Source organism: Prionailurus bengalensis, chromosome A1 (assembly GCF_016509475.1).
Source record: "Prionailurus bengalensis isolate Pbe53 chromosome A1, Fcat_Pben_1.1_paternal_pri, whole genome shotgun sequence".
NCBI classification, from domain to species: Eukaryota; Metazoa; Chordata; class Mammalia; order Carnivora; family Felidae; genus Prionailurus; species Prionailurus bengalensis.
Genome location: NC_057343.1, coordinates 143,292,601 through 143,307,091, shown reverse-complemented (window position 1 = coordinate 143,307,091; position 14,491 = coordinate 143,292,601). Strand labels below are relative to the sequence as shown.

Genomic DNA, 14,491 nt, shown 5'->3' with positions numbered 1-14,491 from the left:
GAGTGGGAGGGAGGAAGTAAGAGCAGTTATAAGTGACATTCGATCTTTTCAGAGGATAGCACTGAAGAGGATACTTGGCTTAAGCAGAGCTGACTTGACTGAGCATATTAACAAACTCCCCAAAGAACTGTGCTTAGTGTGAGGACACTTCCTGTAAAGAATTATTGCATTACTAAATGATTAGTTTGCTGGCTTTAAAATGCCTATAAAATGCAGAGAGGTTGCTTGGTACAATGTCATTGGAAGCTATTAACTGTAGAGAGTTAAGAAGATTGTCTGAAGCAAGATTTTTAAATCATCTGGATCCAGTATGAGTCTAGAATGACAAAAATTAAAAAGTCAAAGGAAAGATTCTTTGTGGAATGCCAAACCACAGCGAGCATAGTTCTTGGTGACTTGTTGGATTTCCAGTATCCCCAGGGCTTTCTCCTCCTTCGGCAAATTGTATCCAGCTCTAGCCTACCACATAGTGACAAACCAGTTTCCCTCCTGCCTACTGACCTTAAAGAGACACAGTTTGAGGGCTTATGAACACCTGTAAGAAGGACTTGTTTATTTAGGACATTGAAAGCAGGAGAGCAGAATATGGATTTTTTTTTTTGCACAGTTTATGAAAATTCTTCTTTTTTCAATTCTTTTTTAGTAAGGATTTAGCTTAGGAATTTAAATTAGGAAGTTAATGTCCTTTGTGACTCTATTTCCTGAAATTGTCTAGTCAGTGCAATATGGATTTAAGACTTTCCCAGGGAGCTTGGAACTAAAATATCTCCCCTTGTTTTTCTTCTCTTTGTCTTTTTTGGTTTTTTTGTTTGTTTGTTTGTTTGTTTTATTTTCTTGGGCAGGCAAAAATAAAGGAGAGAACTCTAAGCTATAACATTTGGTTTTAGTACTGTTTTCTTTCCTTGTTCTGTTTAAGAAAGGACACATTCATTAAAATAAGATCCTATGTTTTTAGTTCTTTCTCTCTTTTAACTTTCCTTTTATTTGAAGTTAGTTCTGCCATGTGGTGGTTTTCAAGTTGTTTGTTTATTTATAGTGAAACCCTTTCTTTCATATAAAATTTTGTGTTTAACCCTTATGAAACTGTAGCCGTTCTGGGGAATTAACCCCCAGCCATCTCCTGCCCCATGGTTTCTGAGGCACATCTGAACACACCCCCTCCCCCACCCTGGGGGGGGGCGGTCCTAAGGAATCTGGTTTTTAATCCCCTGACAGGAACACGGGATTAGGAGGGAGGGCCTCATTTGCTGTTCCCAGGCTGCCACCAATACTTTGTCACTTCACATCTCTGCTCTGCTTTGGTGAATGATGGCTTTGTGCTAGATCATCTCTGATGTCCTTCCTGCCCTAGGTAGTTCTGAGTTACTCATAGAAAGCATCGAGGTGGTAGCATTTTGGTGACTAAGGATTGCACACAGCCAGAGCAGAAGGCCTGGCTGAAGGAAGAGTCATCCTGTTCTAGCATGAATAGTCTTCAGTTCATGCAGATGAAAGCTTGGGAACCAAAATTGATGCATCAGCAGAATTGCCTCAAGAAAATGTTTTCCAGAGATTTCAGTGAGGCATCTCCAACCCTCTAACACCGAAGAGTCTTGTGGAGAAAGGGATTTAAACCATTATAGGTTCTTGTTTACCGTTGATTGTAGTCAAATTTGCTACTAAGTGGTTAGCTCTTAATAAATAAAACCATTTTTCCTCACTAGAGAAAATTATGTCCTATCACTTGTACATTTGCGTGTGTATGTGTGTGCGCGTGTTAGTTTGGGAACGCCTCTGAGACATAGTTCAAGAATCTGCAGCCAGTTAACACATTTGGTTAGAGAATGGGGATGGTGAGGCCAAGGTCAGGGTTCAGTTGCTCTGTGGGCCAGTTAGCTAGGCGGGGCTGTGTGGCCAGACTGTACTTTTAACCTCGACCAGCTGCCTCTCACATGTATACCATGGGTCCCAGGGAGGGTTAGAGTGTGGAAGGATATCCGGACTCAGCTTTTCCTCCTGGGACCTCGTAGGGCCTTTGTCCTGGTAGTGGACAGCTTGGCATTCATGTTGGTGGCTAGAGGGCCCCCAGCTTGCATATTTAACAGCTAAAAGGAAAATGTGAAATACTCCCTGTGAGCCAGAGTCTCAGTGCCTGCCGTTTGTGGGTCTCTCCGGTCTGAAGACAAAACTCCCTACGCTAAGTTAGAGTAGAGAGTATTGAAATAGTGCTCCATGGTTCTCGACGTGAATATACCGTCCTCCTTTTCGGAAACTGGGAGAAACTCCATTAGAAGAGAAATTCACTTTTAAGTTCTTAAGATCATCATCCGTTTCCTCTACTTGTTCTCATTTCTTCATTTAAACACAGTTTTTTAATAAAAATTTGAAACCCTTGATTTGCATCTGTAAAGGAATAGGCATCTTACAGAGGTTGGGGAAAAAATATTATTCCAATGCATATAATTCCCCTAGAGAATGGTGCTATGTGAATAGGTGTTTACTATTAATTAAATATGGAACATTTTCTCTTGTTTCTTAGCACAAACACAGCAATGTATGAAGCCAAAGGATTTCATTTTTGCCTCGGGAAGCAATTAAATTTAGTTATAACTTGTTTTCTATGAACAATAGGAAAGACAAGTAGTCTGGAATAAAGTATCTCAAACACTTTTTTTTTTTTTCTTTTTGGTGAGAGAAGTGTTCATTTTGATTCTACAGAATTCAAACATTACAGAATTAGAAAACTTACGCATCTCTTAATCACCGCACAAACGACCCCCACCATGATCACCATTAACATACTCTTAATGAGCCAATTGTGAAAATGGGTATAAACATTAGAATTTTAAAACTTTTGTTGCTTTTTATCCCCAGAATTAATTTTTGCCAGGTCAGTGGCTTTCAAAATGTTTGTTGTGACAGTGAGTGCTTTCTTCAAACCCAATTTTCCGTGGAGTTCCAGTTTAGAAAAGAAAAAGAGGCAAAAGCAGAGATACTCTGGTTGTAGCTGGGGGAGAATTCTGCTTGCTTCCTCCTCTGCCCTGACCAGTGGAACCCTCAGGGTCCCTCCATGGAAAGACCCGACATCGCTTACAGCAGGCATTTGGCCCAGTTGCTTCAGTGGTTGGTTGGTATTGGTGTTGGACTTTGCCTCCTTGACTAACTCTTCTGAATGGGCCACTCATAGTGACGTTTGTCTTCCCATCATGGACTTTGGGTGCTTATTTTTAGTTAAGCTATAGTTAGCCACAAACTTAAAAGCAAACCACGTAAGCCAACCAGTGATTGTTTTCTTCTTTCTTGAAATTGGACCTTTACATTTAACTCATCCTTTGAGTTTAGCACAAATGCCACATTGTCACTACTCTTTAGTCTGTGACAGCAAGTTTTTTTTCCCCCCTTCCTTGTGGATGTAGGTCTAAATCTGTAACTATAGTGCTTGCACCATGGTAGACATTCGTGTTCACGGACCTTGTAGCAATGAGTTTTTGCCTTTCATACCCCATTTCTGGTAATAGTGTTCCTGCCTGTTGTCTTTGCCCCACTAGATAATAAAAAGGAAGACAGCGTGGGGCGTCTGGGTGGCTCAGTCGGTTAAGTGTCCGACTTCAGCTCAGGTCATGATCTCGCGGTCCGTGAGTTCGTGCCCCGTGTCAGGCTCTGGGCTGACAGCTCAGAGCCTGGAGCCTGCTTCAGATTCTGTGTCTCCCTCTCTCTGACCCTCCCCCATTCATGCTCTGTCTCTCTCTGTCTCAAAAATAAATAAATGTTAAAAAAAAAAAAAAGGAAAACAGCGTTATTTCATGCTCTAGGTAATGCTGGAGAATATCTTCATCTTCAGTCATACTGGAGCAACTCGGAGTCCTCCAAAAGGAAAACACAGCCTGTGTAAACATACAGTTCTCTAATCCACGTTATGCCCAAATGCTCTAGGCTAAGGTGGCACTAAAAATGGTCTTTATCAGTCTTAAAAACGTTCATATATTCAGTAAGTATTTATTGAGCATCTGCTGTGTAATTTGGCTAAGCCTTGAAGAGATGGAGAGATTGGGAATTTCACAAACACCCATTCCTTCATTACAAGTACACACATCCCTACGAGGTAGAGGCTTTTAATAGCCAGCTCTTCCCTTACTCACTGCACATGGTTTTCTCAAGGTAATCTCACCGTTACCTATGGCTCCAATCACCTCCTATATGATGCCAATTCCCCAAACTATATCACCTGCACTAATCTTACCTCAGTTCCCCACCATGCCTGCTTGAATCTCCCTTCCCTGTTTGCCCAACCAGGACCTTCAAGCCTCAATGAGCAAATTTTTTTCCATATCCTCACCTGATCTCCTTTTTTCCCTTGGTTTCCTGTTTTGGTCAAGACATTATCATCTGCCCACGCATGTGTTCACCAATTGATACTCACTGAGAACTCACGGTCTCAAGTGCTACTCCAGAAATTAGGGATCTATATAGCACAAACTAAAGCACATTAAAGGTCTTGTCTTAGGGGCGCCTGGGTGGCTCAGTCCCGGTTGAGGGTTTGACTTTGGCTCAGGTCATGATCTCCCAGTTTGTGAGTTTGAGCCCCATGTGGGGCTCACTGCTGTCATGTCAGAGCCTGCTTTGGATCTTCTGTCCCCATCTCTCTCCACCCCTCCTTCACTTTCACTCTGTGAAAAATAAACCTAAAAAAAAAAAAAAGGAAAATAAATAAAGGTCTTATCTTAATGGAGCTAATATTCTAGTGGACAAACAACTAACTTAAAAAACAACCTTTCTATCTGTAAATCTAGATATATCTCTATTATCCTTCTGTCTCTGTGGATGGCTGTTAGGCAGTGGGGAGAGCTATGGAGAAAAATAAGGCCAGGTAAGGATGGCAGACAGTGCTGCAGACTGAGAGGATGTGTGTTGTGCTTTTTTATGTAGGGTGATCAGAGAAGGAGGTGACCTTTGAACAGAGACTTGAATGCGATGAGGGGACAAGGCATATGAATATCTGTGATTTGGGGAGGTCCTGCCTCACCCTCTGTTAGTCTTTTTTTTTTTTCTTTAAAGTTTATTTATTTTGAGAGAGAGAAAGAGATGGTATGAGCTGGGAAGGGGTGGATGGAGAGGGAGAGAGAGAATCCCAAGCAGGCTCATTACTGTCAGTGCAGAGCCTGAGAAGGGGCTTGAACCCATGAAACTGTGAGATCGTGACCTGAGCTGAAACCAAGAGTCAGATGCTTAACCAACTGAGCCACCCAGGTGCCCCTGTTAGTCTTTCCTAGTGAAGGACTGAGTCATGGCCATTTTTATAATGTTGTCTAAGACACCATTTATAAATGTTAGCAGTTGGGTGGGTGGGCTTGGAACAGGGAGGCAGACAAGCAAATAAGTATTATCTAGTGTGCTGGGTGTGACATAGAACCATGCCCAGAGGTCTGCATGAGCTCAGAGAACGGAGGAGTGGGAAGAGGGCAAAGGCAAGAGTAACTTGAGAGAAAACTTCAGAGAAGATGGCACTTGAGTTGGGTCTTGAGCGGATTTTCATGTATGGAGATGGGGAAGACGTAGAGGCAAACGGTCACAGGCAGAGGCCCTGGAGCCTCGACACTGAAGTTTGGAGGACACGACGTCAGATTTGGGGTCAAAGCAGGCCACATAATGAGGGATCACAGTGACTTGTGACTTGTGAAGGAGACTTGTGACTTGTGACTTGTGAAGTCTTGTGAAGGAGAGTGGTCAGCAAATCCCTAGGATAAGTGAGCTGGGATCGGGTGTGTTCTAAGAAGTCAGATTCCATTAGTGGGACTTTAAATGCTGTCCTTGGGAAGGGAAAGATGGGAGAAAGAAGGTTAGGCTTTCCCCTTTCTCTCCTTCCCAGGTGCTGCCTCCCTGAGAGCATTGCTTCCTCACATCCCCCTTATCCTGTGTCCTTCCTTTCTGATTATAAAGACAATCATGGCAGGTTCTGGTTCTGAGAGCTGTTACAGAAGCCTCTGCCATCTTGGCTAGAAGATCAGTCATTTTTGTGTTTTGAAAAATCTCTGTTGTATCGTGTCACAAGAAGACTGTCATACTTGAAAGCCTCAGGGAGGGAAGGCTGGTCTCCACCAGGGTGAGGATGGGGTATCTGGAGGGAGGGACAGGAAGGACATGCTGTGGCCCTTCTAATGGAGGACTGTGGGCTCTGGAGTCACCCTTGGTCAGGGTGCCCATTAGGAATGGGCTGAATGTGCAGCAGGGACCCTCCAGGAAAGCGCTGCCATCTTCCACACGCAGCTTTGGTATTATTTTGGTTTCACTGCATTTGCCCCTTCATTTTCTCTAATTTGTTAGAGAATTTCTTCCCCAACCACTTTAAGTTTTACTTGGAGTACTTGATAAATGCAGTGATTTAGTGATGAGATCTCTGTTATGTATGATAATTTTTATTCTTTAAAACTAAATCATTGTGTGTCTTTTTGGTGTGTACGTTCCTTTGCTTAGGTAAGAGAGCTATTCTGGGAGATTTCATGAGTAAGTATGCACCTCATCACCTCCCTCCCTGGAAAGCAGTGGTTGTGCTTGGACTCCCTTGTGGGGTAGTGCTTGTAGGAAGCAGGTCTCGTTACAGGGTTCCACTGGTGAGGTGTTCTGGGGTTTATTTTTATTGATAAATCACACTCTTCATTACTGAACAAGACTTAGCAGTAATTCATGAGTTTTATAAAAATGTTTACCAAGGGTTCACGTATGCTTTGTTTTGTTATGGTACAGAGATTTTACAAATTTCTTGAAAGTCTTCCCTTGGCAAGTGGCAAAAGCTTCGCCATACTGTCCTCACATAGTTTGAAATGATTTTTATTCCTCTGAAATGTATTCAGAAGTCGTCCTCATTCCTACTGAGATGACACAGGCCTTCTGAACCCTCCAAGGGGTGAGCGAATCTTCCTCTTCTCTGCCTCTGCTTCACCAAAATCCTGGTCCTTGCTCGCTAGTGTCAAGGTTTTAGAAAAGCTCAAAGCCTTTGGTTAAGTAGACTTGAAACTGACGATGTAAGTGCACCTGGAAGAGATAGCAGTGACCCACGTATGTTGTGGTATACACGATGGCTGCCAGACGCTTCGTGGGTCTTGGGACGTTGTCTTGGGACCCGTGGACCCTTGGGACCCGGCACCGAGGCAGAGGACTGCTGAGGGTGCAGGAGAGACAGTACTTCTCTTGGCAGTAGCAAATCACGCCTCGTTTGTTCTGGTCACCCTGGTGCTTGGCAGGGATTGGGTGCCCAAGAGATAATTTTTGATAAGGGGTGGATAAAGTAATGGACAGATAAATGCTTTTAGCATATACAAGGTAATGAAAAGGATAAATACTTTTGATATGGGAGCCAGGCCTCCAAAAGCACACTGTCTTTTATCACTAGAATCAGCGTTGCTTGGATGCAGAGACTCTCGGATTTCTTGCCTTCTTTTGCAGGAGATTTCAAATCCTTTAAAGGAAAGACGTTTCCAGAATGGTGAGTTAGCCTGTTTTGATGGTGTAACAGCCTTGCCCCCTCAGTGAATTTCACCTGTGTGAAAGTGATGCTATGCAAGGGTCTTGGTGTCTTTCCACAGGCCAGAAGGGCTCATTCCTAGACCTTAAGGGGATTATAATTGATGGCCAGCCTGGGAACAGTGTCTCTACTTGCTGTATATATGCTCTCACCTGAGTGTGTCCATATTACCCTCTTTGGAAATGTTTTTAATATGTAGACTTTGTTTATTTCTAGTTTAAATCTTGGCATGTTTTTCAGAAATCTTGGTCAGTTATTATCTCAAGTTTATGCCCAGATTTGGAGTGCAGACTGCTAGGAAATGTCACACAGAGAAAGGGCTTGTCTGTGCTTTTGGTCCACGCTACCTGAATGGCTGCCCGTTAGCCTTGGCATGCCCTCTGAGCCTGCTGCACTCCCCTGTCTGCCTCTTAATGACCTTTGTCTGTCCATCTTCAATGACTTATTCTCAAACAAGTGCTTGAGGTATTTGATGAGGCTTGCCCGTTGCCAGTGCTCGACAATATTCACAAGTGTTTCTGTCTTGCAAAATGATCACATAGCTATATTCAAGGTTAAAAAACAGAAGACCAAGAATATTAAGAGTAGTTGTCATTTGGAAGAGTATTTCTGAGAATCACTAAAGGACTCTTTATACTTACTTGCCCTGGTCACCCTCTTCTGCCACTTGTATTCCAAGGATATCATGGAGGTTGGTCTAGACCTTGGTATTTTGAAACACACCCCACTTGAGGACTCCCCCTGTGTGGTCAGGGTAACCACTGCCTTCCATGCCTGCCAACTCATCCTTTGTCTCTAGTACTTTCTCCTCCTGGATTTCCTGCTGTCGTCTTTGTGATGATTTTCTCCATCTTGTCAAACCCGTATTTCTTTCTTCCCCCTGTCCTGTCTTTTCTATCTGTAGGAAATAATCCATTTATTTATTTAGTAAACATTTATGGAATGTCTACTCTGTGCCATGCAGTGTGCTAAGTGCAGGAGATACGTAAAGGAGTAAGCTAGAGTAAGGTGTAGTCTCAAGGAGCTTCTGGTCCAGTAGATTTATCACTAAATGTTGGGGAAAGGCTAACAATTATGTGAATGAACATGGTGCCCAAACCTGATGTGTTAAAAGGCAGTATAATTGAGTCAGACTTGTTTCTGGCACACTGGTAGGTTCTTCTGTTGTTTTCAGATATTTAAAAACTTACCCTTTAACAGCCTCATGTTGATGGGATTTTTGAGTCAAGTAGTTTCTCCTTCCTTAAGAGCAAAAGGAAGTTTCTGTGATTAACAACATTTGGCTTATAGACTGTGAGGTCTCTAGAAACTTGAACTTCAGTCATTCACTGCGCGGCTGAGTGGCAGGGCGGGCATTGTAGAGGCTCAAGTTCCCAGCCTTTCACATGAGTTAACACAGTCCAGCCTTTGGCGACCTGCCACTCTCTCTGCTTGTAGACAGGTTTGTGAAATTTGACACTCTCATGTCTTTCCTTAAAAAATCTTGCAAGGTTCAGCAGTCTTCAGTGACTGACCCATTTCTGTTAAACTCCCGTTGTCAGACATAAGTGTGAGGTTCTCCTGGACCTGTCTTTGAACAACATTTTATGCTTTGGATGCAGAAATGGGACCCTGCTCTTCGTGTCTGTTAGGCGGCCACCGACTCCCCTTAAAATGTGAACCATATACAAGCATATAGGGTATCAACAGCGCGTTGTGAAGTAGGATTTGGACAATTATTCCTTTAGTCGATACAAGTAAAGCAGAGCCTAGAGAGTTGTCTACTAAAAACTCCAGAGTACTTCTTAGATGGAGATAGAGTAGTTTGTAAGAATAACAGGGCTCTTACCATATTTTGCTTTTAGCACATCTCCTTTGGTTTCATTTCCATGCTTCAAGTCTTTAGGGTCCCTTCCTTGCCCTCGTCCTTGATGACTAAGTATGATGGTTGAAAAGCACCATGTTGCAAGGACCTAGCATTTACTAATTGTGTGACTTAGCGTAAGTGGTTCAAATTCCTAGTCTGTAAAGTAGGAATAATAAGTGACGTCTTCCCCGCACCCTCACTCCAACTGCCTTCTACTCATCGTGTGGGTCACATGAGAAAATGAGTTGTCAAGTATCATTTAACTTCTCTAGTCCTCTGCCGTGGGAACTCCTGTTCTCTCCCAGGATGGGTGTAGGGAACTATTGCGTGGTTCATGGAATGATTCTTTCCCCTTCGTTGGCTTTTGTGATCATGAGCTGCTGCCTCTTAACCCACCCCAGAGGCCACCTGGTCCTCTGCGTGGCAGCTCTGTTTATTATGACACTCTTTCTTCGGTTGAGCTGAAATTTATCCCTATAACTTCCAATATAAATTACACTTGTTGGTTCTAGTTTTACAGAGTTACATGAAACAACTCAAATCAGCACATTTCAAGTCACAGAAATTTATAACTGAGAAAGGGGTCTTACAACTCTGCTTCCTGTTTTTGGCGGTTCAATTCATTTCAGTAAATAAGAGCTGGTGCCTATCACGTGGGTGCTGTGCTCAGGCCCTAAAGGCAGCTATTGTTTCTCCCCCTGATCTCCGGAAGTGGAACAGAAGGGCATGAAGGGCACGCAACCCAAATGGAGATGGATGGGAAGGAAAAACTTTTTAACTCCTTAATGTGCAAAAAGAACAATGGTTTTAATTTCATTTAGGATACTTGCTAAGTAAATAATGCCTGCCTTTCTTGGGTTATAAATAATTGCAATGGTCAAGGAGACTACTGATCTATAAAAATGAAGATGAACGAATGATAATAATAAAGACTTATATTTCTGCTTTTTATAAGCTCCTCTGTGTTTATTAGCCAGCAAGAGAAAACATAATTGCACAAAGAGAAATGGAAACCGGCAAAATGACAGCATGATTACACCTCTGTATGCACTACACTAGATGTTCTTATAGTGGCCGCGGCCCTTGGGAGGACCTTGAAGTGTCTTCTCAGAGATTAAAGGCAGAACACGCCGTCTTCATTAAGTTACATGTTTTTGTTTTGTTTTGTTAACGTTTATTTATTTTTGAGAGAGAGAAAGAGACAGAATATGAGTAGGGGAGGGGAGAGAGAGAGGGAGACACAGACTCTGAGTCAGGCTCCAGGCTCCGAGCTGTCAGCACAGAGCCCGATGCACGGCTTGAACTTGCACACTGTGAGATCATGACCTGAGCCCAAGTCGGACACTTAACCGACTGAGCCACCCAGGTGCCCTGAGTTACATGTTGATTAACAGAATTTAAAACAAAAACAAGCAAATAAAAAAAAAAAAAAAATAGCGCTGACGCTGGAGTTGGATGCCCCGGGTTCTCTTCTTGACCCTGTTGCTGACTGGCGGTGTGGTTTGGGGGGAAGTCAGTCTTTATTCCTCAGAGTTTCATTTCCCTCAAATTTAAAATGGGGCTAAATTTATTTTGCCCTGCCTGTATAATTCAGCTGTTAGGAGTAAGTGTGTTCCTTTGCACAGACTTGAATCTTCACTTCTTACAAGCCGTGTAACTTTCAGAGAGTTCTTTAAACTTCTCTGTGCCTGCTTCTTCGTCTTTAAAGTGGGATAATATTAGTACCTACTTCAGGGTTTTTGTGAGAAGTGAGTTAATTCCCACCAAGGACGTACAACAGTGCCTGAAAGTTCATGCCTCATACAGTAATTATTTTTTTTGTGAACTTTTGAGGGCTCTATGACTTAGTATATTGTTATAAGATAAAATATAAAATGTAATATAAAATAATATTGTTATAAAATAAAATACAAAATATAAAAATGTTATAAAATAACATTTTTAGAAAATAAAAATAACATAATGCCCTATTGTCACATGTTATCTTGTCATTTTGGTGATTTTACAAGATAGGACTTTGTTGTCAGAAAAGGTTCATCGTGATACTGAAAACTTATTCTCAAATGCGTTTTTTCTTCAGAGCTTCAGACCAAATTTATTTATTCTAGGAAATGCGTTTTACTGGCAGTGTGAGTTTGGAAAGCTTTAGGTGGAAGTCAGGATATGACCCTGCCTTCTCTGTTACTGTTAGAGGCTGGAGATCTGTCCTAACTGTCTAGAGTTTTCCTTGTGTTGTATCGAACAAAAGATTTTTTAAATGTTATCTTTGATTTTGAACTGTGCTGATTCAGCTTTGAGGGGTAATGAAATGTTGATCAAGAGCTCCATCACAACAGACCCATTTGTAATAATCTTAGCGGCTTATTTCACAGAAGCAGTTTTCAGATAAAAATACTGATCATGACTTCCTGTGACTTTCCCTGAAGGGGTGAAATTAAATTGTGGGAAATGCTTGGAATTTAGCTAGTAATTAACTTATAAAGAACCACTTAAAAAAATCATAACTCCCCTAAGCTATTATAACAAAAGACCTTGTGAGTTTAGAATTCTTCTGTGTATTTATGTTTTATAAAGTGGAACCTAATGACCATTGTTCACTATCTTACAATTTGTTATTGAACTAAAATGACGGATGTAGATGGAGGAGCCTTTGAGCCGCTTGCTGGCTTTTCAACCTCAGGTCCCGTTTAGATTAACACTGATGCTGCTACTGTTAAACTAGTTATCTGGGTATAAATGTGGAAAATTTTAGCCTGCTATTATACACTCCATTATCAAAATTTGATGATGGGATATTTGAAAGTTTGATGATAGAAAATGGACACGAAGATTTTTCCTGCTTTTCTGTTTATCAATAGAATTGAGGCTCTCAAATATTTTGTTTCATCTGTCTTATCCTGTTTGTGTACTTACCATTTCTTGAACTCTAAACCCTTTATTTCTAAATGTTTACTGCTATACAGTGTTACATTACAGTCCCTAAATAGCATGATTAGGCTAACCATTTTGAAGTGAAGAAATTATTTTTAAGCCTACAAAAAGCACAAGTGCATTTTATCTGCTAGTTGGTTTCTTTTCCAGAGTGTTTGTGTTACGGAATGTCAGGTTTCTGTCTGGGGAGGTAGTGAGTAGATTAGCAGGTGTTAGGGTAGAAGGTGTTTTCAAGGGGCTGCACGGTAGGAAGAAAGGATTGCAGTTTGGAAACCCTGGGTGTATGTGATGCTGGCGAAGTTTCTGTGTTTCTTTCATTGGTAGTTTTTTCATCTGTCAATGGAAATACTGCCTGTCTGGACAGGTTATAATCTGATGTCACATTGTGCTGATCTTACATATCAACATAGGATACATAATGTCAGCATGATGTAACTGATCATGTAAAATGACCAAATGTTAACTGTGATATTTTACATTAGAAATTTGTTTCATTGATATTTAATATTTCAAAGCCTTGCTGAATAGATATTTTTGGATTCTTTGTGAATATATTAATAGGCTTATAATTTTCTAGGGTTACCACAAGACTTTGAGAACACCAAAAGGAATACTTGATTTCTGAATAAACTAATCACTGAAGAAATTCTTATTTCTTGACTCCTTTATTTACTGTGTTAGAGTTGTAATGACCATTTTTCCCTTTCTCCCGTTTTGGACATCCTTGTGAGTTTGCCTTTTAAAAAAAGTTAACAGAGTAACTGAAAAGGATATAGAATACTTCCAGGGTAGTTTCCTCATTCACAATTTTATATTTCATTCCTTAATTTGTTTCAGAATTATTTGAACCTTTTATGGTTGTTCATAAAGTGCCCTCAAGGATGCAGTACCTTCAAATTGATGTCCTTGTGAGGGGAAAAGAAAGGATGCAGTAATGTCCATATTCATGGGCTGTACCTTCCCCACTGTTCTCATTTGTTCTGGTTTGGACCTTGTGTTAGTACATCAGTGTTTCCAAGAATGGGTGACTACGTTCTAATGCAGGTTGAACTGTCTCCTGCCTGGGGGCCAATATTTAAAACATCACATATTTTAATGAGACATAAAATTGTATGCTAAATCTTCTTTACGTTTAAAAAAAAAAAAATCTAAGTTTTTTTCACTTTGTTTCTCCAGGTGGCATTTTTCTGAAGTTGATCTTTGAGACTTACCAGCATTCCTACAGATATAATAGGTAAGTGGTTGAAATCAGATACCCTTATTATGATGATTCCTTGGATATACTTTCCAGCTGGATAGCAAATTACTTCTTGAAACAGGTTCAGTGTGTCAAACTTGTGGACTTGAATGGTAAACACTAGTTTTTGTTTGTTTATGTTTTTGTTGTTGTTAGAAATACCTCTTGGATGAATAGACACAAATGTTATAAAAGACCCTGTAAAGTTTCAAAATGGTATTAAATTTAATGCTATAATTTCCATGTTTCCATTCTGACACCTTTGTTCTGTCACTATTCATAAACAAATTTCAGAATTCTTTATGATGGGCTCAGGTGACTTTCAGTTGTCTTTCCTTTTGAGTTTTCTGTGGGCCACGTTACCAGTTGTTACCGTTTCTCTGTGAAAGGGGAAGTAGAGATGACCAATTCAAATTACCCAATTTTTTTTTACTTGATGACAGCTCTGGTAGGGGAACTGCCTAAATAAAAGTTGCAAACAGTTGACTAATAGGTGACTTGTGCTTAAGTCTATGGATTCTGGTTTATAAAAGTTACTTTTAGAAAATATTAGTAATAATTACCAGGGGTTAAGTAATCTCCTACAGTATGCATTCAGGAAAATCAATTACATAATTATCTTAAAAGACTTTGATCCACCTCTGCTTCTTAAAGGGAGATGGTATTCAACCTGGTCCTCTAAGGGCCTTGTTATGAACTTGAGGATGTGGCTCATGCCAAGGGAGCCAGGATGTGGTTTGGATGTGGGACCCATTGACACCCCAGCCGGGAGGGTCTGCCGTATGCAGGGAGTGCATAGAATACGTTCACAGACACCATCTCATTTGTGGAAAGGTGATTTTTTTTTTTAGGTTACAGATTCTGGGGAAGGAAAAATTGCTCTTATACCATGAATTAAAACTGTTGATTTCTCAAATGTTATTGAATTGTTCTAACAGTTACTACTGCTTGGGTTAGATTAGGAAGCTTGGGTTGTCCT

At 41.0% G+C, this 14,491-nt stretch overlaps 1 protein-coding gene across 3 annotated transcripts in view; it reads left to right on the top strand.

Moving 5' to 3' along the window:
* LHFPL2 (LHFPL tetraspan subfamily member 2) overlaps positions 1-14,491 on the top strand; it is a 165,795-nt gene that overhangs the window by 66,890 nt on the left and 84,414 nt on the right. For all 3 annotated transcript variants that reach the window (XM_043592734.1, XM_043592739.1, XM_043592725.1), the window contains one exon: positions 13,452-13,509. The gene's annotated coding sequence lies outside the window, so the exon portion shown is untranslated. The remainder of the gene's footprint in view (positions 1-13,451; positions 13,510-14,491) is intronic.